This window comes from Neoarius graeffei, chromosome 27 (assembly GCF_027579695.1).
Source record: "Neoarius graeffei isolate fNeoGra1 chromosome 27, fNeoGra1.pri, whole genome shotgun sequence".
Lineage (NCBI taxonomy): Eukaryota > Metazoa > Chordata > Actinopteri > Siluriformes > Ariidae > Neoarius > Neoarius graeffei.
In genome coordinates, this window is record NC_083595.1 from 41,710,589 (window position 1) to 41,724,683 (window position 14,095).

General features: G+C 39.4%; 1 protein-coding gene across 2 annotated transcripts in view; it reads left to right on the forward strand.

The window, feature by feature from the left end:
- The first annotated feature begins 254 nt into the window (after positions 1–254).
- Positions 255–14,095, forward strand: part of gas2b (growth arrest-specific 2b) — a 46,731-nt gene continuing 32,890 nt past the window's right edge. For both annotated transcript variants that reach the window (XM_060911948.1, XM_060911949.1), the window contains exon 1: positions 255–364. The gene's annotated coding sequence lies outside the window, so the exon portion shown is untranslated. The remainder of the gene's footprint in view (positions 365–14,095) is intronic.

Sequence of the window (14,095 nt, forward strand, 5' to 3'; positions counted from 1 at the left end):
ACAGTATCCGAATATTGGACTTGATATTGCTTGGTTTTGTGTTAAAAAGCAAATAAGTAATGTCGCACAACTTTACTGCACTCCTTTTCTAAGCACTTCCTCAAAGTGTAAGACTGGGCTGTGTCCCAATCCGCACTACATAGCATTCTGTTAAAACAGCGGCCCCGCCCTACGTTACCATAGTTACCATATGTCGCCTGCTTATTTTGCTGGATTCTGCACGTGGTTTGGGACACAGGCAGTGAGATTTGGTTGAGAGAATCAGCGACTTCTCCCAGCTGTAGGAGGTGAAACCTGGACACAGACAGTGTGTTGGACAGCAGACTGGCTGGAGTTACACACAACTGAGAAGATCTTGATCAAGGTGAGTCTTGAACTGCTGATTTTCATGTTGTTTCTAACTTATTGATGACCTGTGAATAGTCTAGGATTTATATAATCTGTAAATAAACAAACAAATCACATTCATTTAGGTAGATTCATATGGAATGAACTGATAATGTAATTTATTGGCATGGTGAGAAGATGACACTTTATTAATCCCTTATTGGGAGCAGCATACATTCACATAGTACAGTGCAAAAGTCTTGCTGTAGACCAAAAATGGTTTAAAAATAATGACATGAAATGTTTCAACATTTTAAAAAAATACTATAAACAGCAGGAAGTCATAATAAATGAAACAAAGTCAGTATTTGGTGTGAGACGACCCTTTGCTTGAAAAAAAAAAGTAGTTTCAGGTACAGTAAGTGTAGTTTTATAAGGAAATGAGCTGTAGGTTTTACTGAGCATCTTCCAGAACCAGCCCCAGTTATTCTGGACACTTTGACTGACTGTCACACTCGCTTCTTCATTTTGCACCAAAACCCAGTAGCCTTCATTATGGTTTCTTTTTTAATCTGAAAAGTGCTCGCTTATGGAATATGCTGCTCAGATACAAACTATTTTTCTTCCCTGTGCTGGGAAACGAACATTTGGAACTCTAAAATGTTTTTGTACTGACTCGATAATGTAGAAGTCATAAAATAGCAAAGTTTGTATGGGGAAAATAAATAAATAAATGTAGGGTGCCAGGATTTTTGCACAGTACTATCCATCCATCCATACAATACCACAGGAGGAAAAAGGTCTGCAAATATATAAAGCTAAAACATGTATAGTGCAAAAATTGCTGTGTTTCTATATGCAGGTTTGAAATACAGTATTTCTCAAATTAAGTGCAATAGTTTGCATACGACACTTTGAACAAAATGAGGAAAGCATTGACATTATAGGACATTTATACAATAAGACAGTTACTGTATTTTTCATCGTCAGACAGATCTGGAAATAATGTTTCAGATATTAATAATGAAAATAAAACTTTAAAAAAATATCATATGTATATCTACTCTTTACCTCCAGCCTCTTTAACAGATATCATCAATGTGTCAGTCATTTCTGTTGAAACGTCTCACGACAGGAAATGTGAATTCCTGAATCCGGATGGTACAAAGTTGCTCAAGAAAACAGTCAGTCTGTTCTTGGTTTCTTGACTGTTCTTGCCATCTTTTAATGGCTGTGTTATCACACTTGCATGTCCCACATCCTGAATGGTTGTTTACAACCACATCATAGTTCTTATACAACAAATCGTTCATTCACTCGTGTTTATTTATTTATTTATTTATTTATTTATTTTTAGATCTGTCTGTAGATTAGTGCAGGTTCCTTAAAAAGAAAAGCAGGCTCAGGATCGAGTTCGTAAAAGTATAATTTTTATGATTTTAATAGCCACCATTTTAATTATTATTCCGATGGTTTTGTAAGATATGTTTTATGACTAAAAAGACAAGCTAAAATTATACTGAAAAGCCTCTATATCGTGGAAGAGAATGTCACATCGTCATTGTAGGATAAAAACTTACACTATGCAAAAATTCAGGTTTTCAGGAGCACAAAAATAACTTTTCTTCATTTGACACATTTCAGGATTGATTTATTTCAGGATTGATTAATCAATCAATTAATTACTGTATTTATGTATTTATTTGCTTATATATATATATATATATATATATATATATATATATATATATATATATATATATATCCCAAAGTACTTTATTAATGCACCTACTTATTCATTCATGCAATTATCTAATCAGCCAATCCTGTAGCAGCAGTGCAATGCATAATATCATGCAAATATGGTCCAGCAGCACTGAGTAATGCTCACGTCAACCATCAGTGTGGGGAAAATGTGATCGCTGTAATCTCAGAATACACAGCACATCACACCTTGAGGTAGATGGGCTCCAACAACAGACCATGTCAGGTTCCATTTCTGTCAGCCAAGCGCAGAAAGCTGAGGCTGCAGTGGGCAAAGGGTCAGCAAAAGTGGCCAGGTGGAAAATCTCAGTTTCTGTAGCCATGCCATGTGTTTATGGTCCTGGCTGGTGGATGTGGGGAAGGTTTTTTTTTTTTTCTTTTCTTTTTTTGTGGCACACTCTGGGCCCATTAATACCAACCAATCAGTCAACACTTGCCACAGCCTATTTGTTGCTGATCATGTGCGAGCCTTTCACGGCCACAATTTTATCCAACTTCTAATGGTCACTTCCAGCATGATAATGCACCATATCACAAAGCAGAAGTCAGTGGCCTTCCCAGTCACCGGGTCTGAATCCAGTAGAACACGCCTTTGGGATGTGGTAGAACAGGAGATTTGCAGCATGAAAGTGTGCCTCAAAAATCTGCAGGAGTTGCATGAACATGTGTCAACAAATACCATATCCAGTATTAGGTAACCGCATCTGATATTACTTTACACTAGACATTCAAAGCAATGTTTGCAGCGCACGGACACTTTTTTTTGGGGTAAAAGGGTTTTATATTTGGTAGAATATTTTTCTTTTATTGACTTCATTTGTAATTTATGCTCAATGATATCATTCAGGAATCCTAAAGTGTATGAACCTGATTCTGAGCATTATACATATAGCCTCTAGGAGCAGAAAGCTGTGAAACTTGACTTTAAAAGAACATTACATAACCCATTAATGAATCTCGGATAGATCCTGTTTCTTTGTCCCATCTCAACTTTCCTGTACACTGTAATGTACACTGGTTTTTTTTGTTGTCGTTGTTGTCAATTGCAATGCTGTCATTATTAATGACACTGATACCAGCTGAAGTTACACAGACGCAATACAGAAACTATTGAGTGAAAAATACTTTGTGATCTGTCATCATATGATACGATACAGATCAAGTTGGTGTATTTGATATTGGAACAGTTTGTATTATGACACCTTGACACAACCTTTATTTCGCTGCAGTTTACATAGAGCACAATGTGCCAGAAAGCTCAGGGCTCTTTCATATCGGATTTGCCCTGGAGGGTTTTGTGTTCTGTTTTGCAGTAGGCTTTTATTCTCAAAAAGACTATCAAAAATATAAAAGAAATCACTATTTACCTCCTCTTTTAAACGGCTCAGGATGAGAGCACTGATTTGGGAACAGTTTGTGCCTCTCCTGTATTTATGCCTGTTTGGACAGGTGCAGTAGGTGACAACGTTGACAGTCTTGTGATATGTCTTTTACATTTTACATAAAATCATGTTCTTCTTCCTATCTAGAGCTGCACAATAATGGCTAAAACGATAATCTTGAATATTTTCTCCAACACCGAAATCATGCTTATTTATCATCACTCCAATTTCTGATGACTATTTAGATTTCTTCAATTTAATATTCCAAGTCTATTTTCCTTCAAGTCTTTGCATCCAGCCAAATAAAATCACTCTTTGTCACATTACTAGTATTAATGGAAGTTAAAAGACATCAACTGAATATAAAACAGCAGTTTTCCTAGTAGTTTTGGTGTCAGTCTTGAAGTTTTCAGATTTGTGTTATAATCTGCAAAGCGAATGAAGCTGGCAGTCATGGCACACAAGAGAAAAGAGTCACAAGAGTCTGCTTTTTGATTGTTTGGTGCAGGGCTTCTTAGCCACAATGTTAGAGATACAGCGGCCTGTAGTAAAAAGTTTTCTAATTCCTAACACATCCAACCCAGCTCACAAAGAACTTAATAATTAGTTAAAAAGCAAGCTCAGGTGTGTTACTGTGCAAGGCCTAGGGTCGCCAGGACCTTTGCGACATATAGCATGGTATGCTAATAGAAATGAAGTTTATTCTGTGTTGTTTCTCAAATTCAGAAGGTGTTGATTGATTGATTTTTCTAGTAATACTCTTGTTTTAATACATTTATCATTTCTATAGTAACGATAAACTTCACAGAAACATGCTGTATATACAGATCCTCCACATCGTCTTCTTTCGGCTGCTTTCTTAAGGGGCCACCATAGCGGATTATTATGATCCGCATATTTGGTTTGGCTTAGGTTTTTACACCAGATACGCAACCCTCCCCAACCTATCCGAGCTTGGGACCAGCACCAAGTATGCACTGGCTTGTGCAACCCCAGTGGTTGGGAATTTCTACCAAAAAGATCCATGTCTTTGAACTGTAGGAGGAAAGCAGAGCACCCGGAGAAAATGCAAACAGGAAGGCCCCCGTCAGCCATGAGGTTTGAACCCGGAACCTTCTTGCGTCTTGCTGTGAGATAACAGTGCTAACCACTGTACCACCTTGCCACAACAATTTGGTGTCCTGCACATAATCTAAACCTTTTGATATATACAGCAGTGGTGAATCGTTACTATTAGAGCTGGGACTTAGCTCTAATAGTAAAACTTAGCCAGACACACCAAAAAAGCAACAGGGCAAAGGATTTTGCAAGGGATTAACGGCAAGCTGCCAGGTTGCTCCATTGTGTGTAGTTGTTGATTTTAAAAGTAACTAAGTAAATTACATAGGGAAATTAATACTTAAGTCTGAGTGAGAAATACTGTGGCGAGTGTGCATGGAAGAAGAGTCTGGAGACAGAAATCTTAGTTTCTTGGTCGATAGTCTGTGCTACTTGCTCTTGATAGCACTGGCTTGACCACTATATATGCATTCGCTAACACTACTCAGGCCTAGACATTAAGCATTTACCACTGGTGGCCCATTGGGCCAGTGGAATTGAAACGTTACTGGCCCAAATGGAAAATGTAGTGGCCTGAATGCGCGCGGTACCCGAACCACAGCTGCCGCAGGCAGCCGCTGCAAGCACCACAGGTGCTTGCACAAAGAGGGGGGGTCCGGGGGCCCTCCCCTGGAAAATTTTGATTTTTCAATTCATATTCGTGCATTCTGGTGCATTTTAAGGTGAAATTAATGAAAATAAGATTATTCATATTTTGCTAACATTATTATAACTTTATTGTTTGTTCACATTTATATTTTATTGTTTGCATTTCTTGTTCTATCAATTTCTTAGTTACATTTAAAAATTTCCTTTGTTCTTGTTCTCTGTTCGTTTAACACATGCTGTTGATTACTGTTTTACATTAACAATTGTTTGTATAGGGCGGCACGGTGGTGTAGTGGTTAGCACTGTCGCCTCACAGCAAGAAGGTCCGGGTTCGAGCCCCGTGGCCGGCGAGGGCCTTTCTGTGCGGAGTTTGCATGTTCTCCCCGTGTCCACGTGGGTTTCCTCCGGGTGCTCCGGTTTCCCCCACAGTCCAAAGACATGCAGATTAGGTTAACTGGTGACTCTAAATTGACCGTAGGTGTGAATGTGAGTGTGAATGGTTGTCTGTGTCTATGTGTTGGCCCTGTGATGACCTGGCGACTTGTCCAGGGTGTACCCCGCCTTTCACCCGTAGTCAGCTGGGATAGGCTCCAGCTTGCCTGCGACCCTGTAGAACAGGATAAAGCGGCTACAGATAATGAGATGAGATGAGATGAATTGTTTGTATAAGTTTTAGAATAAGCTAAGTTTTGCCTCACCATGCAACTAACTTTTTTATAGAATAAGCTTTGCCTGTAACCCACCCTGTGTGATGTAGACATATTTTCCTTTTTTGTCATGGTTTCAACTTTGGCTCATATATTCTCAAAATTGTAGATATTGAATTCTCACCACTGTAGATATTCTAATAGAAATAGAGGTACAATTAACTTTTTACATACACCTTTATATAATAGCCACAAGACACACACAGGCCAGTCCCAAGTCTGGATGAAAGGTGAGGGTGGCATACTAACCCTCATCATGCTGGATTTAAATGGGCATTTTTATTGCCCATGAAGAAGTTTTATTTCTTAATTAATAAAATATCATGAGAATCACTGACAAACCATACATTTCCTGAAAGGGTGGACTTTGGGGAATAATCTAGTGAGATTTTTGCAAAGCCTTACCTGCTCGGGGGTGATTTATAACCCTAATTTCCTGTTAATTAGCTAATTAACAGGTATGCTCAGGTGAGCCAAAAAGGAGTGAAATGTTTGGTTTTTTTTTAATAAGACAAGATATAAACACCAAATTTTCAGGATATACCCTTGGGGGAACTAGTAGTAAATTTTTGCAATTTCAGCTCATTTGCATAAACCGTTGCCATGGCAACAGCAGATACCCTAGCAGCTGGGGGTATACTGGGTTTAGCATGGTGTGGTTGTACCAGAGAGGGTCAGAATAGTTATTATTTTTGTTGTAATGAACTAATGTAAACTTAGTTTGGCTATTTTGATAGATTTCATCATCTTTGGATATTTGAATAATATAATATATGGGATCAGATCTAATTTACCACATTATTTTATCTGTTCTTCTATTTCAGTCATAGCAACCAACATTTATACTTAATTCTTGAATCACTAAAAGTTGATAGACGTGTAGCCATATTTCTTGGCAGTGTATCCTGAAATTTTGATATTAATATACAAAGTCTGAATGATTTTACACCATCTGAAGCTAAAGTGCGTGTGTTGAAATGCTGTTTTACGATTTGGCAAATTGTAAACCGAGCGTGACGTCGCGCGCTCTGATTGGCTGCCGAGTTCAAAATGAAGCCGACCATTTCCGAAGATGCACGAAGACGACACACTCCTGCCGCGGGGCGGAGTGGAGCGGAGTGGAGGATGACAAAAACAAAGATGGCGGCCCTCGTATCGAAAAGGTGCATTTTACAAACAATTTCTTCACAATTCTGGGTAAAATATGAGTAATAAAATTTGTTAATTTGTGTCGAAAACGTACTGGCCCGCCCGGGCCACTGTTTGGCCAAATTTAGTGGCCCGAACTGGCCCGAAAGATGTAAAAAACACCGCCGGGCCATCGGGCAAGTGCTAATGTCGAGCCCTGCTACTGATGAACGCTACACTGGCTGGAAGGTGACTTCACTGCTGTGCTGACGGCTCTGACTTGCGGTTCAGCTCGCGTAGGCCTTCGAGAAGGCCGAGGACGATACATTTTTGTTAATTCATCTGTCACTTCCTACATAAACATACACTGCCATGGCCCTCTTTCCTGGCAATGAAGTCCTAACCAATGAGTGAGCCAGCTCTAAACTCTTCTCAGCCTAGAGACAACAAACAAAAAAATCTCATTGGATAACTTGATTTTAATGTTTTCAGGACGGTAACCCTTTCATTTCTGAAGCAAATTTGATAGCAAATGAGGCCAAATTAGAAGAGAATAAGTATAATGAAATTATGAGAGAAATTAAATATAGCATTTGAAATGCTGATATGTTTGGGTCTTCTCTGAAGGCCCTGATGGTTCCCCTGTGATATACAGTGGTAATGGATTTAAAACGTTTCCTGACTTTATTGATTTAAGATTTTTAAGTTTTCCACCACAGGGAAGTCTGCAGGATGGAGAAGTTAGTAATTCTTGTTTAATTTGTGGTTGTGGTTTCTTGGTTCCATGACAAGCTGCATTTCTTGTCTTATTAACTCCAAGAGAGGGAGGAACAGAGAGACTGGGGAAGAAATGGCCATTTATAACTGCTGTATCATAAGTAATAACGGACACTATCTTTTATGACGTGTTCCAGAACAATAAATGGTACTATAAACCGATGAAAAATATGACGAGCCATTGTTTGTTTAATTAACACAAATGTAATCATTGACAAATTGCTTAGTGCTTAGATATGAGAGGAATAAAGCACTTCAGGATGTTCTGTTCCATGAAAATCTTCAACCATCTTCAGTGACCTCTTGTGATCAGATTTTCTAAACCCAAGGCCCGTGATTTACAGTTAGGTCCATAAATATTTGGACAGAGACATTTTTCTAATTTTGGTTCTGTACATTACCACAATGAATTTTGAACAAAACAATTCAGATGCAGTTGAAGTTCAGACTTTCAGCTTTAATTCAGTGGGTTGAACAAAATGATTGCATAAAAATGTGAGGAACTAAAGCATTTTTTAAACACAGTCCCTTCATTTCAGGGGCTCAAAAGTAATTGGACAAATTAAATAATTGTAAATAAAATGTTCATTTCTAATACTTGGTTGAAAACCCTTTGTTGGCAATGACTGCCTGAAGTCTTGAACTCACGGACATCACCAGACGCTGTGTTTCCTCCTTTTTAATGCTCTGCCAGGCCTTTACTGCAGCGGTTTTCAGTTGCTGTTTGTTTGTGGGCCTTTCTGTCTGAAGTTTAGTCTTTAACAAGTGAAATGCATGCTCAATTGGGTTGAGATCAGGTGACTGACTTGGCCATTCAAGAATATTCCACTTCTTTGCTTTAATAAACTCCTGGGTTGCTTTGGCTTTATGTTTTGGATCATTGTCCATCTGTATTATGAAACGCCGACCAATCAGTTTGGCTGGATTTGAGCACACAATACGTCTCTGAATACCTCAGAATTCATCCGGCTGCTTCTGTCCTGTGTCACATCATCAATAAACACTAGTGACCCAGTGCCACTGGCAGCCATGCATGCCCAAGCCATCACACTGGCTCCGCCGTGTTTTACAGATGATGTGGTATGCTTTGGATCATGAGCTGTACCACACCTTTGCCATACTTTTTTCTTTCCATCATTCTGGTAGAGGCTGATCTTGGTTTCATCTGTCCAAAGAATGTTCTTCCAGAACTGTGCTGGGTTTTTTAGATGGTCTTTTTTTTTTTTTTTTTAGCAAAGTCCAATCTAGCCTTTTTATTCTTGAGGCTTATGAGTGGCTTGCACCGTGCAGTGAACCCTCTGTATTTACTTTCATGCAGTCTTCTCTTTATGGTAGATTTGGATATTGATACGCCTACCTCCTGGAGAGTGTTGTTCACTTGGTTGGCTGTTGTGAAGGGGTTTCTCTTCACCATGGAAATTATTCTGCGATCATCCACCACTGTTGTCTTCTGTGGGTGTCCAGGTCTTTTTGCATTGATGAGTTAACCAGTTTTCTTTCTCTCTCTCTCTCTCTCTCTCTCTCTCTCTCTCTCTCTCTCTCTCTCAGGACGTACCAAACTGTAGATTTTGCCACTCCTAATATTGTAGCAATTTCTCAGATGGGTTTTTTCTGTTTTCACAGCTTAAGGATGGCTTGTTTCACCTGCATGGAGAGCTCCTTTGACCGCATGTTTTCTTCACAGCAAAATCTTCCAAATGCAAGCACCACACCTCAAATCAACTCCAGGCCTTTTATCTGCTTAATTGAGAATGACATAACAAAGGAATTTCCCACACCTGCCCATGAAATAGCCTTTGAGTCAATTGTCCAATTACTTTTGGTCCCTTTAAAAACAGGGTGGCACGTGTTAAGGAGCTGAAACTCCTAAACCCTTCATCCAGTTTTAATGTGGATACCCTCAAATGAAAGCTGAACGTCTGGACTTTATGTCCATTATATAACTATAACTTGAATATGTTTAGTAAACAGGTCAAAAAACAGAATTTGTGTCAGTGTCCAAATATATATGGACCTAACTGTAGTTAACTTGATGTTCTTTTAGATGTATTACTCTTCACATTACAAATATTATATGATCATGACGACAACAACAACTGAAATGCGGTTTGAGTGATGGGATCACAACATGTACATTATATGTATCACATTTACACCATTAATACCTGGTGTGAATGAGGCCTGCGTGTTTACTAGAGAAATATCGTCCTCCATTATCCAGTTCACGGTATGTAATATATAGCGTTTTTTTTTTTCTTCTTATAGTTGCAATAAAAACAGCTTCAGTGTAGTTCTTTATTTTCTGTAGGTGTTGTTTGAGTTTGCGTGCTGCTCTACATCCATGCGTATTATTATGTGTTCAATTCACTATGACCTATAGTGTACAGAGCTGTATAGTGTGCTTGGCCCTACATGTGGTTAATACATTTTTACATGTGTGTAGGAGTGTGTGTGTGTGAACACAGAGGCTCTTTATGTATGTTGTTTGGATTAAAGACCTCTGCCTGCACTCTTGTTCGTGCTGAACCAGGCATCAGTCTACGGTAGGTGCGAATGTAGCACCTGTATGCTGTACCGCTACCGTGTGTGCTTCCCACGCCCTGCCGACTGGCCAGAGTTCGGCTTGGACGCGTGTTAAATTCCTCTCACTTTGTTCATCCTTCTTGGACCTGGTTTTGCTGTCAGCGCTGTCCAGATCTGTTCAATGCACGTCAAATGGCACCAGGGTGGAATTTTCTCTTCACCAAATTATTTACAACATTAACTCAGCTTTTGTGTTTGCAATAACATCAACAGAGTTGGACTATGAAGTTAAATTCTTACATTGATTGGTCAGTAAATGCTTATTAATTTTCAGCAACTCTGACCGTAGCTCTAATCACAAGACAAATCCTGGGTTCTCATACTTCATTGGGTCCATAGTAACAACTTATTTACAGGGACTTGGATGGAAGGTGGGCAGCACGGTGGTGCAGTGGTTAGCATGGTCACCTCACTGCAAGAAGGTTCTGGGTTTGAGCCCAGTGGCTGATGGGGACTTTCTGTGTGGAGTTTGCATGCTTTCTCCATGTCTGTGCGGGTTTCCTCCAAGTGCTCTGGTTTCCCCCACAGTCCAAAGACATGCAGTTAGGTTAACTGGCTACTCTAAATTGCCCATAGATGTGTGTGTGTGTGTGTGTGTGTGTGTGTGTTCACTGTTTCAATGATCAGGATTATTTTTTTTACAGTCAAACGCTTGACACTCGGGCATATTTAGGGTTGTTAGAAAGGAACTGGCCACCCTACTGCTGCAGTTCTGGCCAAGTCAACAAAATATAGTTCGCCATAAGCCCAGATCGGGTTTGGCAGTGACGACGACAACGGATGGAAGGTGTTCCATAATAAACAAATTGAAAAACATGTTTTTATTTAGTTAAGAAAAAACACTAATTATTGATATGATTAACTCTTCTATAAGAAGACACTTATTGAAGTCTCAAGTGCCATGCCCTTTTTGTACACTGTTCTTGGTTGGATGATGGAGGGATAGAAGACTTTGTGGTTTCTTTGTAATTTGAAAAGCTGCATTTTTCCCCCTTCATTCACTTCCTGAGAGTGAAATGAAAGCGAGTGTTTGTTTAGTAACTATAATAGGAATAGGAACCAACTTGTCTAACAGATGTTCCACAGCATTACATCTACCAATAACATTTAAAAAGATCATTCTGTTTTTTAAAAAATATAAAATTTATAATCCTTGGCAAATTGGTGTGGTATAAGAGGAACAAAACACTTTAGGACATGCTATTATATCAAAACAAGACCGTCAATGACGACGTAGCTCACTCTGGCCCTGTCTAGTCCAGAAGGAACGATCTAAAGTGGGCCACCTTGCGCAATAAATGTTGCAAGCTACATACACGAGATACAGGCTATATATAGAAGCTATATACACCCTAGGAATACCAACCTATTTGCCAGAAAGTATCCAAAATAGTGAGGAATTGACCGAGAAGCAGTTTTTGTTGAACTGCCCATTAAGGCTTAATTAGTCCATAACTTCATTAATAATTGTAATGAAGCAAATCTGGGTAGAAGTTATATGCACCCTGGGTACCCCTACCTTCATGCCAGAAAGAATCAAAATCGGGGAAAAATTGAGGGAGAAGAAGCGATTTGTGTGGAAACTGCTCGTTAGGGCTTAATTACTCCATATCTTTATTAATAATTGAAATTATGCAAATTTGGGTAGAAGCTACAGTACTTGCATCCCAGACAGACCTACCTTCCTGTCAAAAAGAATAAAAATCGGTGAAGAATTGAGAGCGGGAAGGAGCGATTTTTCAGGAACTGTGGATGCCGCCGGCCGGACGACAGACAACACATGATGGCATAAGTTCATCACCTGTCAGCCAGATGAGCTAATAATTGACCGCACCACACCACTCCACTGTGATTTATTTATTCCTTATTTATTATCTGCACATTTTAATTTATCTGGGGTAAAAAGTTGAGGTAAAATCACAAATCTTTTCTAAGTTTATTAAATGTTCCTCTTTTATATTACCGTATATTTTGTCTGAGAATCAGTTAAAGAGTCTCAAGTTGCTGATCTGTGGTGATAAAAGTGAATAATTTCCGACATTCCTCTTCTGAGTTAAAATTTTTTTTCCCCCTATCCGCAGTGCCGAACTATAAATGTGTTGCGGTCCAAAGCGCCATAATCTCTGTCTGTATCTGTGTAACTCTTATTGCTTTTAGTTCTACCTGTATTTACACAGCCATGTTGCTGCAGCATTACCCCTATCCTGCTCCAAATCTGTAGATATGAACCTGAGTAGACTTTGTTTAACATTTTGCAAATGTCCAGGTCATTAGAGTCCCATTACCGGTTGAGAGGTTCATCACCTCTCCTTGATGTTGTACACATCATGAGGGTGTTTGTTCACTATCTGCTTCTGTGTTCATACATCTCTACATCTGCGTCCTTTCCTCAAATCTACAAGCTTGAAGAAAATAAATGGGGGCTTGATTTGTGCCATCATTCCTGTCTGCTCCTGTTTGGATCTCACACATCTGCCCCGCAGGTGTCTGCATGCTTTTCCCTGCCTCAAGGAAAGCAGCATAGTTACAGGAAGTGGGAAAATAATTTGCTACTGACGTTAAGTCCTTCATGATGAATGGTTGTCTGTGTGGGAGAAATTATTGAAAGCAGTAGGCGTCAGTTGCTAGGAACTGGCATAGATTTTAGCCAGTAAATCTTTTCTTGATGAATAGAAATGCCGAAGCAGCTATTTGGGTGAAGCTTGTATATATTTTGTCGTATGCAAAACTGCGCATTTTAATGCGTGAGACTGTGCTGCATGTGTTGTGTTCCTGCTTGAGTGATCAGATTTATGATCCAACACTTATTCTTAAAAAAAAAAGGTCCTGCTTTACATATCCTCAAAGATCATGAATGTTAGTCACCGCACAGGTGAACCCTTTGAGTCCTCTTAAATTTTTACATCTCACATTTTGAACCAGCCTGTAGTGCAGTATGTTTGAGTTTCTACAGTAGTTCTGGCTCATTCGACGTGGTATAAACCTGAGCGTGGTCTGATCAGACAGTAGCCCACTGAGAAAGGCACAGACATGTGACCAGCATGCGTTCATACACAAGCCAAAAACGACTTCCTTTCAGTTCTTTCTGTGTTGTATTTCATATGGCATCAGCTTTTCTTACGTGAAGTTGGACTGAATCTGTTGGTTCTGTTAGCTGCATATGCACACTATAAATAGTCTGTAGCTCTCTAAATAAATACACTACAGTTTTACGATGAAGCTAGTAAGGATGGCTTTCAATGTGATCAGTGTATGTACTGAATCAACCTTTTCCATTTCTTTTTAACAAATACAAGCAGGAACAAATGTATTTTTATCTTAGAAATCCTTGTATAAAACTGAAATGTATCTCACTATCCTCCTTTCAAACTATTTGCTATATTAGATATTACTATTTCTAATATTTAACGCTATTATCCTTCTTGATCTGTTGTGGACAAAGAAAATATATGATACATAGATCTCATCTCATCTCGTTATCTCTAGCCGCTTTATCCTGTTCTACAGGGTCGCAGGCAAGCTGGAGCCTATCCCAGCTGACTACGGGCGAAAGGCGGGGTACACCCTGGACAAGTCGCCAGGTCATCATAGGGCTGACACATAGAGACAGACAACCATTCACGCTCACATTCACACCTACGGTCAATTTAGAGTCACCAGTTAACCTAACCTGCATGTCTTTGGACTGTGGGGGAAACCGGAGCACCCGGAGGAAACCCA